Raw genomic sequence first — 24,216 nt, 5'->3', positions numbered from 1 at the left:
GTATTAGTTGCGAAATTTTTAGCGTATAAATTGCGAACGCGATGTGACGGGGTCGAAGCCAGATTTGGGCTCATGCCCCTGGTTTCCCAGCGCTGCAATAAATCACCTCATATAACCATTCCGGTGGTTATGTGTCAGTTCTTATGCTAACAATTTCATGTAGCTTTGGTCAAGGCAATCGAATTGTTTGGGTTACGCATATTTTTCAGCTGCTGTTGGGTGTTGAGCTGGTGTATTGCCGTTGCTACTAGATGCTTTTGCCGACGGGCAGCTCCAGAGAGGAGCCTTCAACCCCGCTGCGAAGGGAACCCCCGCGTCCAGGAGCCCCCGTTCTGAGCGGAGCGAGCCGCCGACGGCGCCCCGAGCCCTCGCCAGGCCTTGCCCAGGAGCCGGCAGCGCCGCTGAGGCGCGCAGGGACTCACAGGGGGCGGTGCCAGGAGGGACGACCCCGGCCTGAGCGGGTAAAACCCGCCTCAGGGAGCGCGGGAATTGCGCGGGGCGCGGCAGTTGGAGGGAGTGAGCGCGCTCGCCTCAGGGCCAGGGCCCGGTCCGGGAGCTCCGCTCTGGCTGCCCCGGCGGTGGCAGCGCAGGCATCCAGACAGAGCCGGTGAGAGGGGAGGCTGCGGAGCAGATGCTCGGAGTGTAGAGAGTGCCTGCACCGGTCTGGTGAGGGAACGGTGCACAATGGGCAGGGCTGCACTCGGTGGAGATGCGCCTGCAGCAGGGACTGAGCTGCGGGACGGTGTCGGTAGCTAAAAGATGCCAGGGGAGCAGAGAGGAAGCTGGTCTGCTTCACCTGGGCCCAAACTGTGAAGGGGCCACAAGCATCCATCACAGCACATCCAGAAAAGGAGGGCATTAATCCTGGACATTGGGAGCTAGTAACAAAACAAGCAAACTGTCATAGTTTAAGCCCAGCTGGCAACCCAGAACCACACAGCTGCTCACTCACTCCCCTTTTTCCCCCCACTCCCAGAGGGATGGGGAGCAGAACTGAAAGAATAACTCGCGCGGGTTGAGATAAGAACAGTCCAATAACTAAGGTATAACAAATCACTACCGCTACCACCAATAATAATAATGATAAAGGAAATAACAAGGGAAGAGAATACAACTGCTCACTACCTGTCAACCGATACCCAGCCCCATCCAAGCAGTGATCTAGGCTTTCTGGGTAACTGCCTCCAGTTTTACATCCTGGGCATGACATGCTGTGGTACGGCATACCTCTTTGGCTAGTTTGGGTCAGGTATCCTGTCTCTGCTTCCTCCTGGTTTCCCCTCCTCCTTGGCAGAGCATGAGACTCAGAAAGTCCTTGGTCAGAGTAAACATTACTTAGCACCAGCTAAAAATACCGGTGTTATCAGTGCTGTTCCCAGGCTGAAAGTCAAAACCACAGCACTGCACCAGCTACTAAGAAGGAGAAAAATGACTGCTACTGCTGAACCCTGGACATTAACTAATCCAATTAAGGGCTTCTGTGGTTTTTATTTTGCTGGTTTATTTATGTGGGTGGTAGGATTTCAGGCACTATACAGCATCAAAGTGAGGTGAGTTTGATTTGTTCCATCTTTTCTGTCCCCTCCTACCATGTTAGGACCCAGCTGATCTTCACAGAGTAGTGTTGTCTTACAAATACACCAGCAAGCTAGAAGCTAATCACTAACTTCAGATTCTTGATGGCTGATTTAATTATAAACCTGGTTAAATCTGTGACTATATTGAGTATTCACAAAACTCAAAATGCTACCCAGCTTTTTTCTTCAAGTGCTTGGGTTTTTCCTTTCAAAAGATCAAGGAAACCTTTGCCAAGCTAACTACAGGTAATAACAGCTTTTTTTGAACCCAGCATTCTGTGGTTAGAGCACTCTGTCAGCAGATTTTGTGTGTAGAGCTGGTTTTCTTTCTAAAATATTTAATTTGTAAAGCCTGTTATGGCTTTCATGTACCTGTCTTGCTTGATTTGCTTAGGGGTCAAATATAGAAGACAGTCTTTCTGAAACATGAAATCCAAGCTTTCCTGACAGTCTGGACAGGGATGAATGCTCCTTCCAAGCGAGCAGTCATATTCAAATTTAACCTCACACATTTTCTTGCTGGTGGAGTTGCTGGGTGACATCCTTCACTCACTGGCTGGGTTGGGGGCAGGTATTCACTCAGGGTTAATGGGAGGGATAAGCAAGTCTTCAACTTCACAAGTGTTTGTGAGGTACCAGACAGCACAGCACAGCCTGCTGTCTGTCCAAATTAATTTTTACTAGATTAAAGATGCCTTTAGTTTATAACTGTCTCTTTTCTAGTAAGTGTGCAGAGTTGAGGTGACTGCAAGGAAAAGGACTTGCCAAGTATGGGTCTTAGTTCTGGGGGCTTTTTGCTTTCATCACAAAGTGAGGTTTTTTTTCTTATTTTTAATGTGATTCTATTTTGGTTTGATACAGACTAAAATGATGATGGTTTATGGATTTATTTTTCAGAACATAAGGGAAATGGATTGAATGACTTTAGATGGATTAGTGACTTCTAGCAGCAGAAATGGAAATGGCACCGTTATAAGCCAAGCAGCTGTGAAGCAAAGAGAGAAGAATGTATATTTTCCAAGCCACTTGATCAGTTTTAAGCTAATGTAAGTGTATCCCCATTTCTTTTGTGGGGAATAAAAGTTTTCCTCATGGTTTTAGGAGTTATTTGGGTTATGAGATGAGAACAGTGCAAATCTATGCAATATTATCTTGAAGAGGAGATCAACATGTGCTGGGAGATGAGCAGACTTCCCTGGCGCTCCATGACAAATGGCGCTCCATGACAAATATTATCTCCTTACCTTTCAGAGAGTGTCACTTACCTTTCATCAGCAATTTTAGGATGCAAGATAGATGTTGTAATTTCTGTAATTGTATTAGCTTGGTTATTGTTGTGTACATTATTCAAATCCATTATTTAATTTACTTAGAAGAATAGGTTAGGGACTAGCTTTACAAGGTATACTCATAAACAAAAACAAGAGATGCTATGTTTTGTTTTGTGTATTGAATCTCTTTTCTGCCAAGTGAGAGCAAGGAATTAATTTCCAAATCCCAGGCCCTCTGAAGGGTTGAAGCAAATAGTTAAGGATATTAGATATTTTCAGGTTGACCACACAGTGTTTGTGCAACTTAGTTAAAAAATGCATCTATACTTTTCTGAAAATTCTACATTTTGCAGCCCATCCCATCCTTTCCACACTGGAGGTGGGTCCATCCCTCTCCTTTCCCATGAGTGGAATAGGTGTCTAGTCAAAAAAATTGTTTCTGGAAAATTTCAAGGCAGCCTCTTGGAGGCCTTCTTCCAAAACACAGCCCTATCAGGTACATTGAGGCAGAGAATTAGCGTGAACTTGAACTGAAATGTGCATCTTAGGAAAGGCTGGTCTTAGGAGCCGTCAATGTGAGAAATGAGGGAGGTGCTTCAGGGCAGAGGTCTGGATGACAAGGTCTTCTCAACTTTAAACTGTCTTTAGGATCCACCCAGAGCCAAGTCTGAAACTGTTTTGACACACTGACCTCAAGTTTCGTGTTTGCTTCACTTTGAGTTTCTATATCTTTAAAATGGGGGATAATAACAACCCCTCACTTACCTGTCTCACAAAGGTTTGAGGTGTTCAGTGTTATACATATAGTAATTTGAACATGAAAAACAAAAGGAATGTTCATTGCTAATAATTTAAGTCCATACAGAAATGAAATTGTAGTAAATAAATGATAGATGTACCAGATACTTGATAGATACACTGCATGGAAAGTTAATACCCTTTGAATGTTTCAGAAATCAGATCTTGATACTTAAGGAAGTTTCAGCTCTTTGTTTCATTTTCTGCCCAGCCTCTGTAGAAGGTGACAAGCTGAAGTATTATTCCAATAATCTTCTTGTTTATCACTGTTTATAAAAAGGGCTTCTGGCTAAATGTTCATTAGAATTTTTTTATGTCCCATCTACTATATATCATGACTTTATGGATTTCCTAAATAAAATGACCCATTTAAAATTTTTTAAGACTATGTGAAAAGCATCACATGCTGGAAAATTGTCTATGTGCTGGATGCAACAAAAGCAAATCTTCTTCTTTTCATTTGAAAGGGAATGGCAAAATAATAAATTGTGACTGGTGACATTTCCCTAGGCTACCACCTATTTGTAACAGACTTATTTAAAAGCTGCATTGGCCGTATCCATTTATCTTTTCTCCTGGTCAGTTATGCTGTTTGCATTCAAATCAATCCCTTAATCAAGCCCGTTGATAATTGCAGCAGTGCAAGGGATATATTTGTCATGGAAATGTAATGAAGGCACTTTGTTCCAGTGCAGCCAAGTCTAATATGGTTCTGCCACAGTGGACTGTTAATGTGTTTGTGTGTAGTTTATTTTCCTAATCTACACTCTCAGACACAGGCATGCTTGGATCTCACTGATGGCGTTGGATGGGCAACACACTAGCATTGAGACTACTGTCTTCAGGATTTACCACAGTGTCTCTTGACATTGCTAACTACATGAAATTTCAACAGACTTTGTGTAGATAGCTCTGTCATTCCAAAGAGAAGCAAGCAGAACTAGACCTTGCATGGGCTCATTAAATGTACATTACCACATAGAGTGGAAATGAGAAGAGATGGGGTCCCAAGTGCAGTACAGACCTGGGCAGAGAATTAATTATAGCACTGTGGAGGCTTTCTGGAATTTAAATTGCTGGTAAAATTTGATATGCTAGGACAGACAACATTTTCATCTGATCAGTCTCCATGAAATATGCTGGAAATGCATCTATCTATCATCTGTTATAATTGAAAAATCAACAGTTGTGTTTAGAAAGCAGTATTGCTGTTCAAAGTCTCTGTTGCCCCTGACTTCAGAAACTGGGTGTCGTGGTTTAAACCCTAGCCAGACAGCTTGTTCACTCACTCCCAGTGAGTGGTGCCGGGCTGACAGCAATCGAGCCCCCCCCCCTCCCCTTCCCCGCTCCTGGAGGAACGGGGAGGAGGATCAAAAGAGTGCAACTCCCATGGGTTGAGACAAGAACAGTCCAGCAACCAATGTACAACACAAATCACCACCGCTACTACCAACGACAACAATGATAAGAGAAAATAACAAGGGAAGAGAATACAATACCACCAGCCAAGAAATGAGTCCGACCGCGAAGCCTGTGTCCTTCTGGGTAGCTTCCAGTTACCCCCCACCCTGGGCACAATGTGCTGTGGTATGGAATACCTCTTTGGCTACCCTGGGTCAGGTGCCCCGTCTCTGCTTCCTCATGGCTTCTCCTCCTCCCTGGCAGATCACGAGCCTCACAAAGTCCTTGGTCAGGGTAAACATCACTTAGCAACAACCGAAAACATCGGTATCACCAGCACTGTTCCCAGGCTGGAAGTCAAAACACAACGCTGCATCAGCTACCACGAAGGAGAAAAATGACTGCTACTGCTGAACCCAGGACAGTATCCACCCCTTATTCCATACCATTCACGTCATGCTCAGATCCCATATTTTCAATACACCATCGCTCTCCCACGTATATACATCCATATACACACAGACCAAGAGAAAAAAAATCATTTTCTTAGTGCATGGACCAATCCCTATAATGCTGCCGAGTCCATTCGGTCCATGATGTCAGGCTCCATCTCTTGTAACAATCTTTCAGGGCAGGAAAGGCTGTGTGCAGTATTGGATCATTGCCTACTGATGCTGGTCGTTCCTTTACTGTGGAACTCATCCGGTTCTATCAAAGTTCATTCTCTGTTGGGATGATGGCTGGAGGGAAGTCAGGACTAGTTGCTGATGGCCTGGAGACATCTAGTTGATGGGCTATAAAAGTATTACACAGCAGGCAACAGCATACAATTAAGTTCATTGGCTGTTTTCCCCTAAAATCAAATCCCCTTGAGGTATACATCGGACTTCCCCATCTTCCTGCATTACCCACCAAGTATATCCAGGTCCCTGAGCAAAAGCAATCCCACGAGTGGGTTTGCCTTTACCTGAAGCAGGAATAACCCAGACTGTCTTCCCCAGCAAATTCTTCATATGCACCACGGGAACTTTGCCCCCCTCTACAATTTGTAAAAGTTCTGACTGGGCTGGGCCAGCCCTGTTGGCAGATCCTCTGGTGTTGACCAACCAGTTGGCCTTTGGTAAGTGTGTATCCCAATGCTTGAAAGTTCCCCCACCCATTGCTCTCAGTGTAGTTTTTAACAGCCCATTGTACCATTCGATTTTCCCAGAGGCTGGTGCATGGTAGGGGATGTGATATACCCACTCAATGCCATGCTCTTTGGCCCAAATATCGATAAGGTATTCCAGAAATGAGTCTCATTGTCTGACTCAGTTCTCTCTGGGGTGCCATGTCGCCACAAAATCTGTTTCTCAAGGCCCAGGATAGTGTTCCGGGCAGTGGCATGGGGCACAGCGTATGTTTCCAGCCACCCGGTGGTTGCTTCCACCATGGTAAGCACATGGCGCTTGCCTTGGAGGGTTGCTGGCAGTGTGATATAGTCAATCTGCCAGGTCTCCCCATATTTGTACTTCAACCATCCTCCTCCATACCAAAGAGGCTTTAACCGTTTGGCTTGTTTAAGTGCAGCACATGTTTCACACTCATGAATAACCTGGGCAATAGTGTCCATTGTTAAGTCCACCCCTCGATCACGGGCCCATCTATACGTTGCATCTCTGCTCTGATCACCTGAAGTGTCATGGGCCCACCAGGCCAAAAATAATTCACCTTTATGTTGCCAATCTAAGTCCATCTGAGCCACTTCAACCTTAGCTGCTTTATCCACTTGTTGGTTGTTCTGGTGCTCCTCAGTGGCCCGACTCTTGGGTACATGGGCATCTACATGACGTACCTTCACCACCAGGTTCTGCACCCGGGCAGCAATATCTTTCCGCAGTGCAGAAGCCCAGGTGGGTTTACCTCTGCATTGCCAGTTGCTCTGCTTCCATTGCTTCAACCACCCCCACAGGGCATTTGCCACCATCCATGAGTCAGTATAGAGATAAAGTACTGGCCACGTTTCTCGTTCAGCAATGTCCAGGGCCAGCTGGATGGCTTTCACCTCGGCAAACTGGCTCGATTTACCCTCTCCTTCAGCAGTTTCTGCAGCTTGTCGTCGAGGACTCCATACAGCTGCCTTCCATCTCCAATGCTTTCCCACAATACGGCAGGACCCATCAGTAAACAAGGCATACTGCTTTTCACTGTCTGACATTTTATTATATGGTAGGGCCTCTTCATCACCTTCTCCTCTGGTGACATTCCAAAATCTTTGCCCTCTGGCCAGTCCATGATGACTTCTAGAATGCCTGGACGACTGAGATTTCCTATTCGAGTTTGTTGTGTAATTAGTGCATCCCATTTACTCCATGTAGCATTGGTTGCATGATGTGTAGAGGAGACCCTGCCTTTGAACATCCAGCCCAGCACGGGCAACCGGGGTGCCAGGAGGAGCTGTGCTTCAGTGCCAATCACTTCCGAAGCAGCTCGAACCCCTTCATAGGCTGCCAGTATCTTTTACTCAGTTGGGGTATAGCTGGCCTCAGATCCTTTGTATCCCCGACTCCAAAAGCCGAGGGGTGAACCTCAAGTCTCTCCTGGAGCTTTATGCCAGAGGCTCCAGGTAGGACGTTCTCCCCAGCTGCAGTGCACAGTACATTTTTTACATCTGGCACGGTCCGGACTGGTCCAAGGGCTACTGCATGAGCTAGCTCGTGTTTAATTTGCTCAAAGGCTTGTTGTTGCTCAGGGCCCCATTTGAAATCATTCTTCTTTCGGGTCACATGATACAGAGGGCTTACAATTAAACTGCAATTTGGGATGTGCATTCTCCAGAACCCCACAGCACCCAAGAAAGCTTGTGTTTCTTTCTTATTAGTTGGTGGAGACATTGCTGTTATCTTGTTGATCACATCTGTGGGGATCTGTCTATGTCTATCTTGCCATTTTATTCCCAAAACCTGAATCTCCTGTGCAGGTCCCTTGACCTTACTCCGTTTTATGGCAAAACCAGTTTTCAGCAGGATTTGGATTATTTTCCTCCCTTTCTGAAAGACTTCTTCCCCTGTATCGCCCCACACAATAGCATCATCAATGTATTGCAGGCGTTCTGGAGCTTGCCCCTGTTCCAGTGCAGTCTGGATCAGTCCATGGCAAATGGTAGGACTGTGTTTCCACCCCTGGGGCAGTCGGTTCCAAGTGAACTGGACACCCCTCCAAGTAAAAGCAAACTGTGGCCTGCACTCTGCTGCCAAAGGAATTGAGAAAAATGCATTGGCAATATCAATTGTGGCATACCACTTAGCTGCCTTTGACTCCAGTTCATACTGAAGTACTGCTGCATGTCCAGCACTGCAGCACTCAATGGTGGTGTGACTTCATTCAGGCCACGATAGTCTACTGTTAGTCTCCATTCTCCATTAGACTTTCTCACTGGCCATATGGGGCTATTAAAGGGCGAGCGGGTCCTGCTGATCACTCCCTGACTCTCCAGTCTATGGATCAGCTGATGGATGGGAATCAGGGAGTCTCGGTTGGTGCGATATTGCCGCCGGTGCACTGTTGTGGTCGCAATTGGCACTTGTTGTTCTTCGACTTTCAGCAACCCCACAACATAAGGATCCTCTGAGAGACCAGGCAAGGTGGACAGCTGCTCAATTTCCTCAGTCTCCAAAGCAGCAATACAAAAAGCCCATCGGTACCCTTTTGGGTCTTTCAAGTACCCTCTCATGTGGTAGTCTATACCGAGGATGCAAGGAGCCTCTGGACCAGTCACAATAGGGTGCTTTTGCCATTCCCTCCCAGTCAGGCTGATTTCAGCCTCCAGCACAGTCAACTCTCGGGATCCTCCTGTCACTCCAGAAATACAGATGGGTTCCACCCCTTGACAGCTTGACGGCATCAGGGTACACTGTGCACCGGTATCTACTAGAGCCTTATACTTCTGTGGGACTGATGTGTCAGGCCATCTGATCCACGCAGTCCAGTAAATCCGATTGTCCCCTACCTCCACCTGGCTGGAGGCAGGGCCCCTCTAATGGTCGTCACAGCGTTGGACACTTAAGTCATGGTGAAAGGGATTATTCTTTGTTATCACAGGAGCTGGAGTAAAATCAGCTCTTCCACTCCATCTGGGAAACTGTTGACCAGAGACTGAAGCCGTAGCTCTCATGGGATGATCAGTCTTGGCCCTTACTCCCCTCTTCAATTCACTCACCTGTTCCTCCAAAGCTGAAGTAGGTTTTCCATCCCACTTTGTCATGTCTTCTCCGTGATCCTGCAGGTAAAACCATAGGGTACCCTGTGGCGTATACCTCCTGTATCTCCTCTCTCGAACAATAGGACGCCTTTTGTTAATACCTGAAACATGTGTTGGTACACGTGAGGAGCTGGATAAATCAGATAGATCGTCCCTCAGTTGTTTGAGGTCCTGGGACAGTTTTTCCAGAGCTGAGATGATGGAAGGGGTGAGATTGTATTCGAACTCTCGGTGTTTATGAACCATTTCATCCACTGTTAGTGGCACTTTGTCATTCCAGGTTACTGTTGCCAATGAATGGGCATATGATGACGGTGCATTCCGTGTAAGTTTTCTCCACATGGGTCGTGTACATTCAACTTCATCTAGATCTATGGGTATATCCCCGTTATTCGGCTTGATGTGATAGATTATCTCTACGATGGCTGATTCCCTCAGAGACTGGATGCCTTTGTCTATAGTAGTCCACTTGGCCGAACGACTCATAACATCATCCTTGCATGGAAACCTTTCTTTCACAGCTGCCAAGAGCCGCATCCAAAGACTGAGGGACTTTTTCTCTCTTGCAATTGCTTTGTCAATTCCCCCTTCTCTAGCAAGTGATCCCAGCTGCTTGGCTTCTGTACCTTCTAGTTTGTGACCATCGGCCCCATTGTCCCAGCATTGGAGCAACCAGGTGATGTTGTGCTCCCGTGGTTGATGGGTAAAATCTTTTCGCATATTCTGTAGCTCGGTTGAGGTCCAAGGTCGAGAAGTTACCTCTTCTTCTTCTTCTTCGTCATGTGATGATGACTCCTGATCAGATTCTGGACCGGGTGGTGAATACATTGTTTCTTCATCTCACTTCACCCTTCTTGCCTCTTTTTTGCTTTTTCTCTTGGGTACAGGGGCAACCAATATTGCTACGAATTGGTCCTCTGGTTTGGCTGCAGTGATTATCACTGTGGTTTGAGTAGCAACTGTACTTGTTGCTGGGGGTGGTGTAGCTGCTGTGCTTGGAGCTGGGGTAACTGCACTGTCTGATGCAGTCGAAGTTTGAGCAGCTGCTGTACTTGCCACTGGGGTAGCTGCGCTGTTCATTGCAGCCAAAGTTTGAGTAGCGACTGTACTTGTCGCTGGGGGTGGTGAAGCTGCTGTGCCTGGAGCTGGAGTAGCTGCGCTGACTGTTGCTTTGCCCTCAGATCTGCTGACATTCTTTTCCTTTTGAAGGTGCTGGATAGTGTTGAGCAAGGTCCTGTAAGCATAGGCCAAGCCCCAGCACATTGCCATGATTTGTCCGTCTCTGGTATGGCCAGAATGACCACACACCTCATTTAAGTGTTTTACTAATTCTTCTGGATTTTGCAGTTGTTCAGTGGTGAAATTCCAAAGTACTGGAGGGGCCCACTGACCTAGATACTTTCCCATACTATCCCACACACCCTGCCACTCATGACTGTCCAGCCTCAGGGAAAATCTCTTGGTCCCCCTACATCGTTGTTTGACCCCAGACAAGACCCAAACCTGACTCAGCTTAACTCTTGAAATCAGTCGTGGGCAAAACACACTCTGTATGTGTGCCAGCATGGTGATCCCCATCACGACCAGCAAACAAGTCTCAACAGCATTAAAAGGCCACTCAAAAACTTCAAAACTCTCAACTGCAAAGGGTCTGGGGTAGGACTGGGAGGATAAAAGAATGTCTCTTGTTGACACGGGAGTCACGGACAATGCAGAGACGATCAATGTGATCAAGTAATTGCCAAATTTATTACAAAGCCTTAACTCCTTATATACTATTTCTTACATGCAGTTACAGTGATTTGGCATATTATGATTTGATACATGTCTTGAAGACCCTTAGTGACTAACATATAATTGGTTAAGCACAGGTGTGAGAACTTGACCTCGAAAGCTTGCCAACAGTGCACAGTTCTCATTAACTCAGTGAATTCCAGCTTCTTCTTATCTTGCTTGCTTAAGCTTCTTTGGGCCTCTCATGGCCTTGCTGTATCTTTCAGGATTATTCAGAGTTTATGTACCAATTATGCATTCTCCCGTGAGAACACTGTCTCCACAGTCTCCTTCACAGGTTGAGCACCTGAGAAGGACAAAAAAGATGTGTAATTGCTAAGCACTTCTATTATATACCTCCCAAAGTATAAAGGTGGTGACCACACTGGGAACATAAGCCAGATCAGTTTCATGATCAATGATTCTATTGTATTACAAGTATTACTTGTATTGTATTACAAGTCATTACCATAAAGTACAATGAGACAAAAACCTTAGCCCAAGCCCCACACTTGTAACAGAAAGATGCTTACAACTGTCTTTGAGCAACAAAAATGTATTGCTTTGATAAAGTTGGTGATCTGCAACTGTTAATTTGGGTTTAGTGAGCTGAAGCAGGTGGAGCCATAAAGCCAGCATGCCATTTCTGACTCCTTCATTTTTCTTTGAAAGGTGTGTTATGTGGGCCCAGCTGGCACAGAGGTCCAGGGGGATTCAAAATAGAGCCTGTACATCTTTTGCAACAGCTCTTGTCCAATTTGCTGACTGCACAGTGCAATGAAAGGAAGGATATGCCATCCTCCCGGTCTCATCTAATGAGAGCAGTATCTCTTGCCTCCAGACTGTACACATAGATGATGCTAAAATATCTTCCAGTTTGTGGTGTTCATCTGTTCCTCTCTTGTGCTGTAAGAGAGCTAGTTAAAACAGGTCTTGCCTTAGCTGCATCCTCTACCAGTCACCAAAGTGTAAGTACATTTTAGTTCCTTATAAGGGAGTTCAGCAGTGTACATCAGTATTCCAGTTAAAGGAATTAATGTGTATAGATTCCTCAGTGTCCTTTTGAAATTTCCCACTGCAGCTTTAATACTGAACACTGTACGCTCTTTTGTACATGAAGTCTGGTTCCTAATTAAAACCCGTCATTGTAGATAATGACTGTTTTGGGGAAAAAACACATTTTCATTGCAGAAAAACAGCTAGCCCAATTCTACAAACAGCATACAGTTCCTCAAAATATGTTGTCATGTATAACATCAGAACACAAGCTTAAGTGAATGTGATGAAACTGAGCTTACAGATATTAATTCAAAAGAAATGGATATTGAAACCATTTATTTTTGATGATTCAGTTTATTAGCGCATACTTCTTGTGCAGCCAAGCCTAAAATAAAACTATACTGAAGTTCTGATACATCACTTAGTGAGAGAGTTCTTTGAACTGCAATTCAGCTCAGCAATGTTCCCTAACTGCCTCAATTCCAATTTGTCTTTCAATTCACCAGGCTTCACCCTCCTCCCCTCTGCCATGTATTCTCTGGGGATCCTAAACAATCTACAAAAATTCCATTTTATTGCCCGAGTAATAGTGTTATTCGAGGCTTCAGATTGTTTAGGAGCATCTGAAGCAAAACACTTAGCAAGTGCTGAAACTTCAAAATAGTTAAATGAAAGCAGTGTCCTTGCTTTTTCTGTTTCAGACTAAAGCTGAAATTCTGCTGAATTTTTACTTTCCTGACAAGTGCCTGGGTTCAGGTTTATGCAAGAAGCCCAGATTTAAACACAGTTCCAGGTTAGATATATGTGCAAGATCTCTAATGGGCAGGGTCAAATATATCTCTATGGCAGACATGAGCAAAACACCAATTCCCTCAAGAGCCTTTTATGCCAATTATGGTATCAAACAGAAAACCTGGATATTGATGTAACAACTGGGCCTGACTTTTCCAATTGTCTGGGACAACTCAGCACTGTCCTAATGACGTTTTTTTTTCCATTTTTTTTTGTTTTATAAACCAAGTCCTGAGCAAAGTCTGTATTACTAACACAGAATGCAAGTAAGAGCTGTTGGTAGGACTTCAGTGTCTCACTTGCAATGTGGTGACCTAATATCTGTGGGTTTTGAGGAAGCAGAATAAAAGCTAGTTCTAATACCAAGATGGGAATACAAGCTGCCTTAAATTGTAATCTAAACCTAAATTTTGCAAAAATTTCAGGAAAAATAAGGGAAAAGGTAATTAGTTGTCTGCAATAACTGCCCCTGTAGTATCAAATGCACTGCATATAGAGTGCCTTTTGGAGACTGCAGCCCTCTTGTCATTTGCTGCATTTGTTTTAGGGATAGTGATCCCTCAAAGAGCCTAAAATGGTCTTAGTCACAGATCAGTGGCTGAACTGTTGTACTTGGTCTCTCTGAATGGATGCACCAGAAAGAGGACTATTGGAGACGAATGATAGTAATTTTTCATAGTCAGAAACAGCCAGCTGATGTGACGTTGTTGGTTCGCTCTTCAGTTACTTCATTTTGTTACGAGTATTAGAGTAGAATATAAAGCTTTATTAATGGTGAAAAGACTTGTATACCAATTTTAGTTTGTACTTCTGTCGAAATAATGCTAGCAAGTCAACTAATAGTAGACTGTAAGAGCTTAATATTCTGCTATTATGTTAATCTCCAGACACGTTTTCATGAGCCATAAATCAAGTGTTTTCTCTGCACCTCTCAGACAGCAAGGGTCAAATCTGAACAAAACCTATAGGAAAAAACTATAGGAATTTCAGGACCGGTTGTATGATGCCACTAATGGGCTACTCATTTCACAGTAATTTATTGTTTATAAGCACTAGTCTATTGCTTTTGCTGCCCTGTATCATGAGAATTAACAATTTTGGCTTGTGCTTTTGCCAACAGAATGAACCCACTTTCACAGTCCATTGTGAAAGTAAGTTAGTTAAACATGTAAGTAGGTTAAAGTTACTTAGGTTTATATAGCTTGTTTTTCAGGTACTTAAATATTGGTCAGTATTGGCAAGATGACAATGTAGTGTGTTTTTCAATCCAGAAAAGTGCATTAAAACAAATTCTAAGAGATTTATATCCTTAAGACCCATCTCGGTCTACTGTTCCCAGTGAGCTCATGATGCTTAATCTATGATAAATGGTGACTTTATACTTTAGTGCTTGCTTACTCACCAATTATCCGTTTCATACCTGGAATTAAAAGCTGCCTGTGCTATAAATAGTATGTGCACTCATGCAAAGACGTTGTAGGTCATTAGTAACAACTTAAAAATCACATTGTAATATACTTTAAAACGGGTATCAGCAAATCCTTTACTATCTCAGCTGAATGGATTTCTTATGAATAGCAGTCCATTTCTTGTTTTAACCTGTACCATTGGAATTATTAAGCTTGATTTATCCCAACCGCCCCCAATAGAATGAAAGGAGTGACGCTGTGACTAGGGAAAGCCAGACGCTGAGATGTTACTCATCTGTATTGCTCCAAGTTGGACAAATTAAAACTATTTCTATTCAGATTTATGATCTGTTTAACATCTAGAGGATTACACAAGTAGGTGGTTACACAGAATAGACATTTTCCGTGCTCAAGATTGGAGCATCCCGACATGTAGGAAGTCAAGGAAGAGGGCCAAGAGACCTACGTGGCTAAATAGGGAATTGCTGGGTATGCTCAAGTGGAAGAGGAGAGTTTACAGGTCATGGAAGGAGGGGCTGGCCACTTGGGAGGAATATAAGGCTGCTGCTAGAGGATGTAGGAAGGCAACTAGGAGGACTAAGGCCTCCTTAGAATTAAACCTGGCGAGAAGGGTCAAGGACAGCAAAAAGAGCTTTTTCAAATACATGGCAGATAAAACTAACACCAGAGGCAATGTAGGCCCACTGATGAACGGGATGGGTGCCCTGGTGACAGAAGATACAGAGATGGCAGAGTTACTGAATGCCTTCTTTGTCTCTGTCTACTCTGCTGCAGGCAGCCCTGAAGAGCCCTGTACCCCTGAGACCTTAGATGAAGTCAGGTCAATGGAGCGGTTTGCCTTAGTCGATGAGGAATGGGTTAGAGATCAGTTGAGCAATCTGGACATCCATAAATCCATGGGTCCAGATGGGATGCACCCACAGGTGCTGAGGGAACTGGCGGAAGTCATTGCTAGACCACTCTCCATCATCTTTACCAAGTCTTGGGAAACGGGAGAGGTGCCTGAGAACTGGAGGAAAGCAAATGTCACTCCAGTCTTCAAAAAGGGCAAGAAGGAGGACCCGGGTAACTATAGACCGGTCAGCCTCACCTCCATCCCTGGGAAAGTGATGGAACACCTTATCCTTGGTGCCATCTTAAGGCATATCAAGGATAAGAGGGTTATGAGGGGCAGTCAACATGGCTTCACCAAGGGGAAATCATGTTTGACCAATCTCTTAGCCTTTTATGAGGAAATAACACAGTGGATGGATGATGGCAGAGCGGTGGATGTGGTCTACCTTGACTTCAGCAAAGCGTTTGACACAGTCTCCCACAGCATCCTCACGGCTAAATTGAGGAAGTGTGGACTGAATGATCAGGTAGTGAGGTGGACTGTGAACTGTCTGAAGGAGAGAAGCCAGAGAATTGTAGTCTATGGGGCTGAGTCTAGTTGGAGGCCTGTAACTAGTGGAGTGCCTCAAGGGTCAGTACCAGGACCAGTATTATTTAATATATTCATCAACGATTTAGATGAGGGAATTGAGCGTACTATCAGCAAGTTTGCTGATGACACTAAGCTGGGAGGAGTGGCTGACACGCCAGAAGGATGTGCTGCCATCCAGCAAGACCTGGACAGGCTGGAGAGTTGGGCAGGGAATAACTTGATGAAATATAACAAGGGAAAGTGTAGAGTCCTGCATCTGGGCAGGAACAACTCCAGGTTCCAGTATAGGTTGGGAAACGACCTGTTAGAGAGCAGTGTAGGGGAGAGGGACCTGGGGGTCCTAGTGGACGACAGGATGACCATGAGCCAACACTGTGCCCTTGTGGCCAAGAAGGCCAATGGCATCCTGGGGTGTATTAGAAGGGGGGTGGTTAGTAGGTCGAGAGAGGTCCTCCTTCCCCTCTACTCTGCCCTGGTGAGACCGCATCTGGAATATTGTGTCCAGTTCTGGGCCCCTCAGTTCAAGAAGGACAGGGAGCTGCTGGAGAGAGTCCAGCGCAGGGCAACGAAGATGATTAAGGGAGTGGAGCATCTCCCTTATGAGGAAAGACTGAGGGAGCTGGGTCTCTATAGTTTGGAGAAGAGGAGACTGAGGGGTGACCTTATAAGTGTCTATAAGTATATAAAGGGGGAGTGTCATGAGGATGGAGCCAGGCTCTACTCAGTGGCAAACAATGATAGGACAAGGGGTAATGGGTACAAACTGGAACACAAGAGGTTCCACTTAAACTTGAGAAGAAACTTCTTCTCAGTGAGGGTGAGGGAACACTGGAACAGGCTGCCCAGGGAGGTTGTGGAGTCTCCTTCCCTGAAGACATTCAAAACCTGCCTGGACACATTCCTGTGTAACATTATCTAGGTGTTCCTGCTCCGGCAGGGGGATTGGACTAGATGATCTTTCGAGGTCCCTTCCAATCTCTAGCATACTGTGACATCTGATTGCCTTGTGCTCCCTTCCTGTGTCAGATCTCAGCCACCTGTGAGGGAGATAATGGCTTGTGCTCTTTCAGATATGCACATGCAGCCCTCTCTGGGTCAGTGCTAATGTGGAGCAGTCAACTCATGGAGAAATCAGTGTTTCATATATTGCATAGCTGATTTTCCACACTGAAAACCCCTTTTTGTTTACCTAAGGTATTAGTTCCTTTCCTTATGACTAGGAGGGTTATTATGATACCTTTCAGTAAATGTTAACCATTGATTCAAAGAAAACTCCAGGAGTAAACTTGCCAACAAAGTTTTCAAGTTGACAAGCAGGTATTCGTTATTGCGGCGCCAGGAGACATGAGGGATAGCTCCTCCTAACGTATGTCCCTGTATTGGTACACAAGCCATCCTTATATATTCCCTGGACATACATATTCATGAGGCTACGTATGGATTACATTATTTTCCAGACAGTTCCCCACATGTGTACAAAATTGTGGTGGTGGTCTCTGAGGGTTGTTTACTTCTTCCAACAATCTTCATCACTTCTGGCAGCCTCTGAAGCACGCACAGTAGATGCTTATACCAGCTTAATTGGTCTGTTAACACCACAGACATAACAGTCCTCCTGTCCTTCTACTTATCAATTAGTTTAACTGCAGCCCATCCCTGACACCTGCCATTTCCAGATACTCTTTATCCTTGCATCCTGTTCTTCTAGCATGTTTCTCTTACATTCATTTTGTACTAAGGTCATAGGGCCTAAAACTACATCAACTATAATGGTTTATCTTACACAAGAATTCTCAGTATTTTCTCTAGCTGTACTCTGTTGTTTTTTTTTTCTGTGTATCATGCACCTCGGTAGTTTTCCATTGCTACTGTTACAAAGCCATCAAACTTAGCATTACTTAAAACTGATTCTAAAGGTTTATATATTCCATTTTGCAATTTTATGCCCCCCCCCCCCCCCCCCCCCTTGTCTCACCATCAGAATTAATATCAAGCACACTGGATAGCACCTGGAGGAAAACAAGCTCTGAAATGCTGTGGAATGATTCTCTAACATGATGGGTAAATACCTCCCCTGGAAAATAAGCAAGAGAAAAGCAAGTCATGCTGCAGTATCCATGGGTCATTCTTTCTTGTAGACAAGTGGAAGATAAGATTGCCTGTGTCTTTGGGGTAACTGTTGAGTGGCTTTTTTGTTTCTTAATACAGCAGGTTGATCTTCCAGGAGAGCTCACTATTTAGGGAGTCTTTTGGCTACAGAAAAGGTAACCTACCATATTCAAATGGAGTAACCCAATTTTTCCACATTTTCCATGATAATATAGAATTTGGAATGTTTATAAGAAGTGCTGACAAACACAGAACAAAATGTTAGATAGTCTTTGAAGTAAAATTAATTTTTGTTAGGTATATTACCATGTACCAGGACCAAGGTGATGATAGGCTCAGTGCCATGCTTTGCACACCCTGAGGCTGCTCTGCAGTGAGCAGTTGGACAGCATAGAGATAACCGCACAGAAGAAAATGTGTTCCCAGTGTACATAGGCTGTATTTTCCAGCTCAGAAAAGGAAATGGTCCCTTTTTCTGAACAGCGCTTCTGTTTTTAACACTGGGAGAGGCTAAAGCTATTAGCAGCTTAGGGAACTGGAGCTGAATATTGTGCAAGCACTCATCTATCTGTTCAGGCAAACTGTTCTCCTTACAACATCACTCCTCCGGTAGCTCTCTTTCATCTCTATTTGCGCACCTGCGTGCTGTCCACACCTGCAGTTCCTGACTTGCAGCTTTCTCCTACTTCCCCTTGCCTGCCTTTAGTATGGCAGAGATGCTCAAGGCACCAGCTCAGACACAAGCCTTGCAGCCTCAGGCCACCTCTGCAGGCACAGAAGACAATTGATGTTGGCTGTAACCTGCTGTAGGAAAACAGAATCGCCATCTTGCCCAGAGCCGGCATGTTGTGTGGCTGGGGTGCTTGGCAATGGTCAGCAGGACAACTTTATTGTCACGTCTGCACTAAGTAAATGAGGTCCTCATAATCTGTGCTGTATGGCTCCCTGCACAATGTAGTGGTGATTCATTGGCATTGTGTGAATAAGATGCAGGGACTCCTTAACCCAGAAGAGATCACATAATTTATTTAGTGGAAGTCTCATATACCCTGTAATGCACCCATATCTGGGTACAGGCACTGTATCCTTTGGAACCACTAAGATGGTTCCAAAGAGTTTTTTAATATATTCAGCTGAAAACAGAGTTAAAGTGGGCACACTGAGAACTGCTCTAGCATACATAGCGGCATCCATTTATTCTGTAGTTTTGACTTGGAGCAAAACTAGGAGTGGTACTGCAGCATGTGGACTAAAAGCTAATGATTATTATGCAGATTGTGATTCTCTTTGCATTAGTTCTGTGAAGATCTTACCCAGAGAAATGCCAGCTGGGGTAGCAACAGGCTAGAAATTTGTTTTCTTTTCAGTCATATCAAACCTAGATCTGATTCTTTCAGCCACGCAACAGTGATGCCCCTTTATATGAAGGCCCTCTAACGTATAGGTATTTAGGACATATTCTTTATCCTGCTGCAGCAAAGACGCAGCCAGCATTACAAGGTGCCTAATAAGAGAAAACGGGTTTCTGCTCATCTTACTTCCAGTTCTTAGAAATCCCTGTCAGTGCAGTAGCAACGGATCATTTCCGTAACAAAAGATAGTATAACTGGCTGTCGTGGTTTAAACCCAGTCAGACATAAATCATGCAGTCGCTCTCTCACTCCCCCTCCACACCCCCCTTCTTGCCCTCCCCCTGCTCCTGGAGGGATGGGAGGAGAATCAAAAGAATGCAACTTCCCCGGGTTGAAATAAGAACAGTTTAGTAACTAAAGTATAACACAAATCACTACTGCGACTACCAATAATAATAATGATAAAGGAAATAACAAGGAAAGAAAGTACAACACCTCACTACCCGCCGACTGATAACTCGCCCCACCCTGCCTGACCAAGCACCGACCGATACCTAGTGCAACCCCGCAGTTCCCTAGCCCTTCCGGGTAACCCTCAGTTACATCCTGGGCATAACGTGCTGAGGTATGGAACACTTCTTTGGCTAGTTTGGGTCAGATGTCCTGTCTCTGCTTCCTCTTGGCTTCCCCTCCTCCCTGGCAGAACATGAGGCTCACAAAGTTGTTGGTCAGACTAAAACATTTGAGCGGTAACTAAAAACATCAGTGTTATCAGCACTGTTCCCAGGCCAAAAATCAAAAACACAGTGCTGCACCAGCTACCAAGAATGAGAAAAAATGACTGCTACTGCTGAACCCAGGACACCTATGAGGGGGTTTGACATCACAAAACCTTGGCATTTCTATTTCCAGCCAACCCATTATCTTAAAGGGGAGTGAAGGGCAGATACCGGAAAACAGTGCAGATGTAGTTTCATTTGCTGAGATGGGATTAAGAAGAAAATGAACTATTCTTGCTTTTGAGAATATCTTCCTCACCTGAAGGGTAACTTTGTACTTCTGAGGAACTGTTGTGGTTTAAGCCCAGCTTGTAACTCAGGACCACACAGCCACTTTTTCAATTCCCTGCTCCATCCTCCTTCTCCCAGAGGGATGGGGAGGAGAATTGAATGAATGTAAATCCCACAGGTTGAGATAAAAACTGTCCAGTAACTAAGGTACAATACAAAACTACTACTACTACCACCAATAATAATAACAATAAGGGAAATAACAAAGGGAGGGAATATAAAACTGAAAGGGCAAAAAGAAAAGAAAACAATAAACATAAGTGATGCACAATACAATTGCTCACAACCCACCAACTGCTACCCAGCCCCACCCGAGAAGCAATCTGGGCCTTCTGGGTAATTCCCCCCAGTTCATATACTGGGTATGATGTGCTGCAGTACAGAATACCCCTTTGGCCGGTTTGCATCAGGTGTCCTGTCTCTGCTTCCTCCCACATTCTTGTGCCCATTTTCTCTGGCAGAGCATGAGAGACTGAAAAGTCCTTAATCAGAGTAAGCATTACTTAGCAACGACTAAAAACACTGATGTGTTATCAGCATTGTTCTCAGACTAAAGGCAAAACACAGCACTGCACCAGCTACTAAGAAGGAGAAAAATAACTGTTAAGCTGAACACAGGACAAGAACACAGTTGATCTTTCCTTTCAGTCCACATGTGCAGCACTGATGGAGGTAGCTGGGACACCTGCCTGCAGTAGTGGTGCAGAGAAATTTGCCACCACACAGACAAGCCGCTTATCTTGTGTTAGAGAAACCTCATTTACAATTTGGGAAATATAAACTGGCAGTTAACCCACAGATAACTGTTTAGGGAAGCCTAATAGTATGGGGTGCTAAGAATGTGCTTTGGCTTAATCTGAATCTTTGCCCCTGCAAATGTTGGAATATTTGCAGTAGATGTCTTTCCACATGGGGTAAATGCTATAAACTCTTTTTTTTTTTCAAGCATTTGGTATATGTAGGTTTGAATAAAGCCGTTCATGCTCTGAAATTATACTGTTCTGGAAGGTTTCTGCTGTCTATATTTAGTTGAAAAAAAATTTATTTTTTTTTTTTTTTGTTACTACTGTTTTGGTTATTGTGTGTCAGCAGCAGACTTGTGTTTCCTGTTAGCCTGGCTTCCTGGCTTACTGAGGCAGCTGAAAGTGGGGTCTGAAAGCTACAGGGGCCAGCTGCCTTAGCTTCACCAGCTTTGCCAGCTGGAGCAATATCATAGGCTTTATTCTATCCAACGTGGAGTTTTATAAGAGACAAGGCAGCAGGATAGGAAGCAGGGAAGAAATGGCATAAAGGAGGAGAAACCACTAATCTTCAGGTGAGTAGCGCTGCAGTTTCTCCATGCTGTTTGTTTTCTTTAAAGATGGGGGTGCATATAGTGTTCAGGAAAGTGAGGAACAGTAATCAGACCTCCTGCTGTTGTGACTAGGGTCAAGGCTTTGCCTGTGTGCCCCCAAGTGGGGGGCATGGTCCAGGTAATACTGGGGCTCTGAAGCGCCTCATATTCCCATGGCCGCACCATAAGACCGTCTTGGCCCCAAACAAACAAGGGCCTCGCCTGCACAATGTCTCCAAAGGCCTAATGTCTTTATAGATGTGGGTGAGGATGCTTTCCCACTGCCTTCCAGTGAAGTTTCCTGATGTTGCCCGCTGGTTACCACAAGCTGACCTTGAAGTAAGGTGAAGCCCCAGAGCAGGTTGACATAATGGAGCTACAGGATGGTGAAAATATTCAGACCTTTTCTGAGCAACCCTGCGGGAGTCAACCCCTGGCTCCCAGTCTCAATTTATGCCCAGAAAAATCGCCCAGCTGATAAAATTCTCTGGAGCAACAGTGACATCTTGTGGGTTAATTTTAAGTGTGCTGTATATGGAAATGTTCATACCAGTCTCCTTCACCTTGCCTTGGGTGGAAAACAGCAGCCTGAATTAAAACGGCATCAACAGCCATGTGCTTAGCATACCCCTAGACCTGATGGTAAAATATCTGATGGATGGCTAAAGAGCTTATAAAGTCTTATGCCAAAGCCTCGCATGGAAATTCAGGTAGCAGGATCATTTTTGTAAATAGTATTTTAATTGGAAACTGATTGGTAAGTGGTTATTGCATGTATTTCATTAAGAAGACACATAGGAAGCTTACTTGTACATGGACAACAGGAGGCTGAAGTTTTGTTAACATGTATTTTTGAAGATGCCAATGTCCTAGTTTTAATTTGTGAGAAGGCATCAGATGAATGTTGATTCAGGTCTCCATTCTCATCACAGTACACACATTTTTATTTTCATTTTCATCACTGAGCATAACCTTTCTACTGTGTTTGCCAATCTGCTTGCAAGGCTTCATTTGTTTCCAATCTAATTCTCCTTTTTTTTTTTTTTTTTTTTTATCCTGGCATATTGAATCTGTTGCTCCGGAGGATTTTTCAGTCCAGCTGGGCTTCAGTTATTCTCTGATTTCCCAAGGCTCCATTTTGAGTCCTACTGTGATTTGCATTTGTAGACTTTCAATGGGTAAGCATTATAGCTTCTCAAACGCTGTACTGTCACATCCTTTCCAATGGCACTTGACTCCTGCTGATTTTGTAAAAAAGCATGTTTTGCATAATATTCTGCATGACATTAAATTACGGAGATCTTTAAAAAACCCTCTATTCGAGAGAAAAGCGAGCTGCTATTAATTAGCTGTCTGATGCCCAGACTCATGTTGATAGTGATGGTTTCCCTTAGTTATGGTTTTATTAATCCATAGGAAAACATGCCATTATAGATATTAAAAATTGATTTCAAAAGAATACTGCCAGCTTGAAAAGCGGCAATCAGTCTTTTGAATTATCAAGCTTTTAATAGAATCGTTTTAAAAAGCAAAGTTCTAGATTTGTCTAAAATATTTTTGCCAGCAAAGTTGAAGATAACCTCTCCATGTGTGTTAGCACATACTTCTGCACACAAATACTGGAATGCCTGCTTCAGAAAGCTTTGAAATCTCTTTTTTTGAACATACAGAAACTTCAGGAGTGGATGAGGTTTCTAAAGAAGAATTTCTCAGGATGGTTGAAGTCCTTTCCACTTATTTCTCCTCAAAATGTGCCTACTCAGACCTATGCACATAAAAACATGCCCACAGGTTTCTGCACGTACATGCAAGATCTTTAATGTTTTTTTGAAAATTAATGTTAACAACATGCATCACCTCTTATTACTCATTTCCTTGCATCACCCTTGTTTTAAAATACAATTCCTCCTTTGCCCTAAATACATCGTATTGTCCAGGATTAAGGACTGCCCTCGTGCACGTACCCACTGGGAGTTGAAACCTTGTAATGAGAGATGTTGCTTCCTCACAAGGTTTCTGTGGGGTCTGAGCCATATTTTGCCTTTTTACCCCTGCTGAAAAAGAGATAACCAAGATTTTCTGTATTGCCACATACCACCTTTCTTTTAAAAACAGCAACATTGACAAGGAGTTTCCTGGAATCATAGCTTTAAAATGAATAAATAGGAAAGAAGGCTCACAACCCAATAATCTACTGATCTTCTGAAGTGATAATTCATCACAGTGCCATCTGTTTAGAAACATTATAAATCAAATGCCTTCCCTGTACCTATAATGATATCTATAACAAAGTGATCTTTTTAAATCTATTAAAAAGAAATTAAGGGAGATAGCAATCCAGCAATCTTGCAGTTTCAGAACTGCATTCTGTTGGACATTAAAAATCAATTAATAAAATAATATACTTGTAGTTTGTCATTACTATTTTTAGTGCAATCAATGTTTTTCTTATATAAATTTCAAAGAATTGTGAGGTCTGTTCTTCTAGTGATACATGCATATTAACAGGGCAAAGAGGTACATGCCAGAGCACAATATACTGCTACACTATCACTTATAATTTACTTTCTTTGAAGGAAAATAATTTGTACTGTGATTCATTTTGCAATACAGTCCAAATGCTGAGGTTTTTTTGCAGGTTCTTC

The 24,216-nt window shown here is 43.9% G+C and overlaps 1 long non-coding RNA gene across 5 annotated transcripts in view; it reads left to right on the top strand.

The window, feature by feature from the left end:
- Positions 1-2,030: 2,030 nt before the first annotated feature.
- LOC134164770 (uncharacterized) overlaps positions 2,031-24,216 on the top strand; it is a 31,782-nt gene continuing 9,596 nt past the window's right edge. For 4 of the 5 annotated variants that reach the window (XR_009965250.1, XR_009965249.1, XR_009965248.1 and 1 more), the window contains exon 1: positions 20,312-22,749. This is a non-coding gene — a long non-coding RNA (uncharacterized LOC134164770). Of the gene's footprint in view, positions 2,624-20,311; positions 22,750-24,216 lie in introns of those variants that run through there. The other variant, XR_009965247.1, reaches the window with a different exon arrangement.

Source organism: Pezoporus occidentalis, unplaced genomic scaffold, assembly GCF_034315485.1.
Source record: "Pezoporus occidentalis ecotype Australia unplaced genomic scaffold, CSIRO_AGI_Poc_V1 ctg224, whole genome shotgun sequence".
NCBI classification, from domain to species: domain Eukaryota; kingdom Metazoa; phylum Chordata; class Aves; order Psittaciformes; family Psittacidae; genus Pezoporus; species Pezoporus occidentalis.
This window is presented reverse-complemented; position numbering and strand designations above follow the sequence as displayed.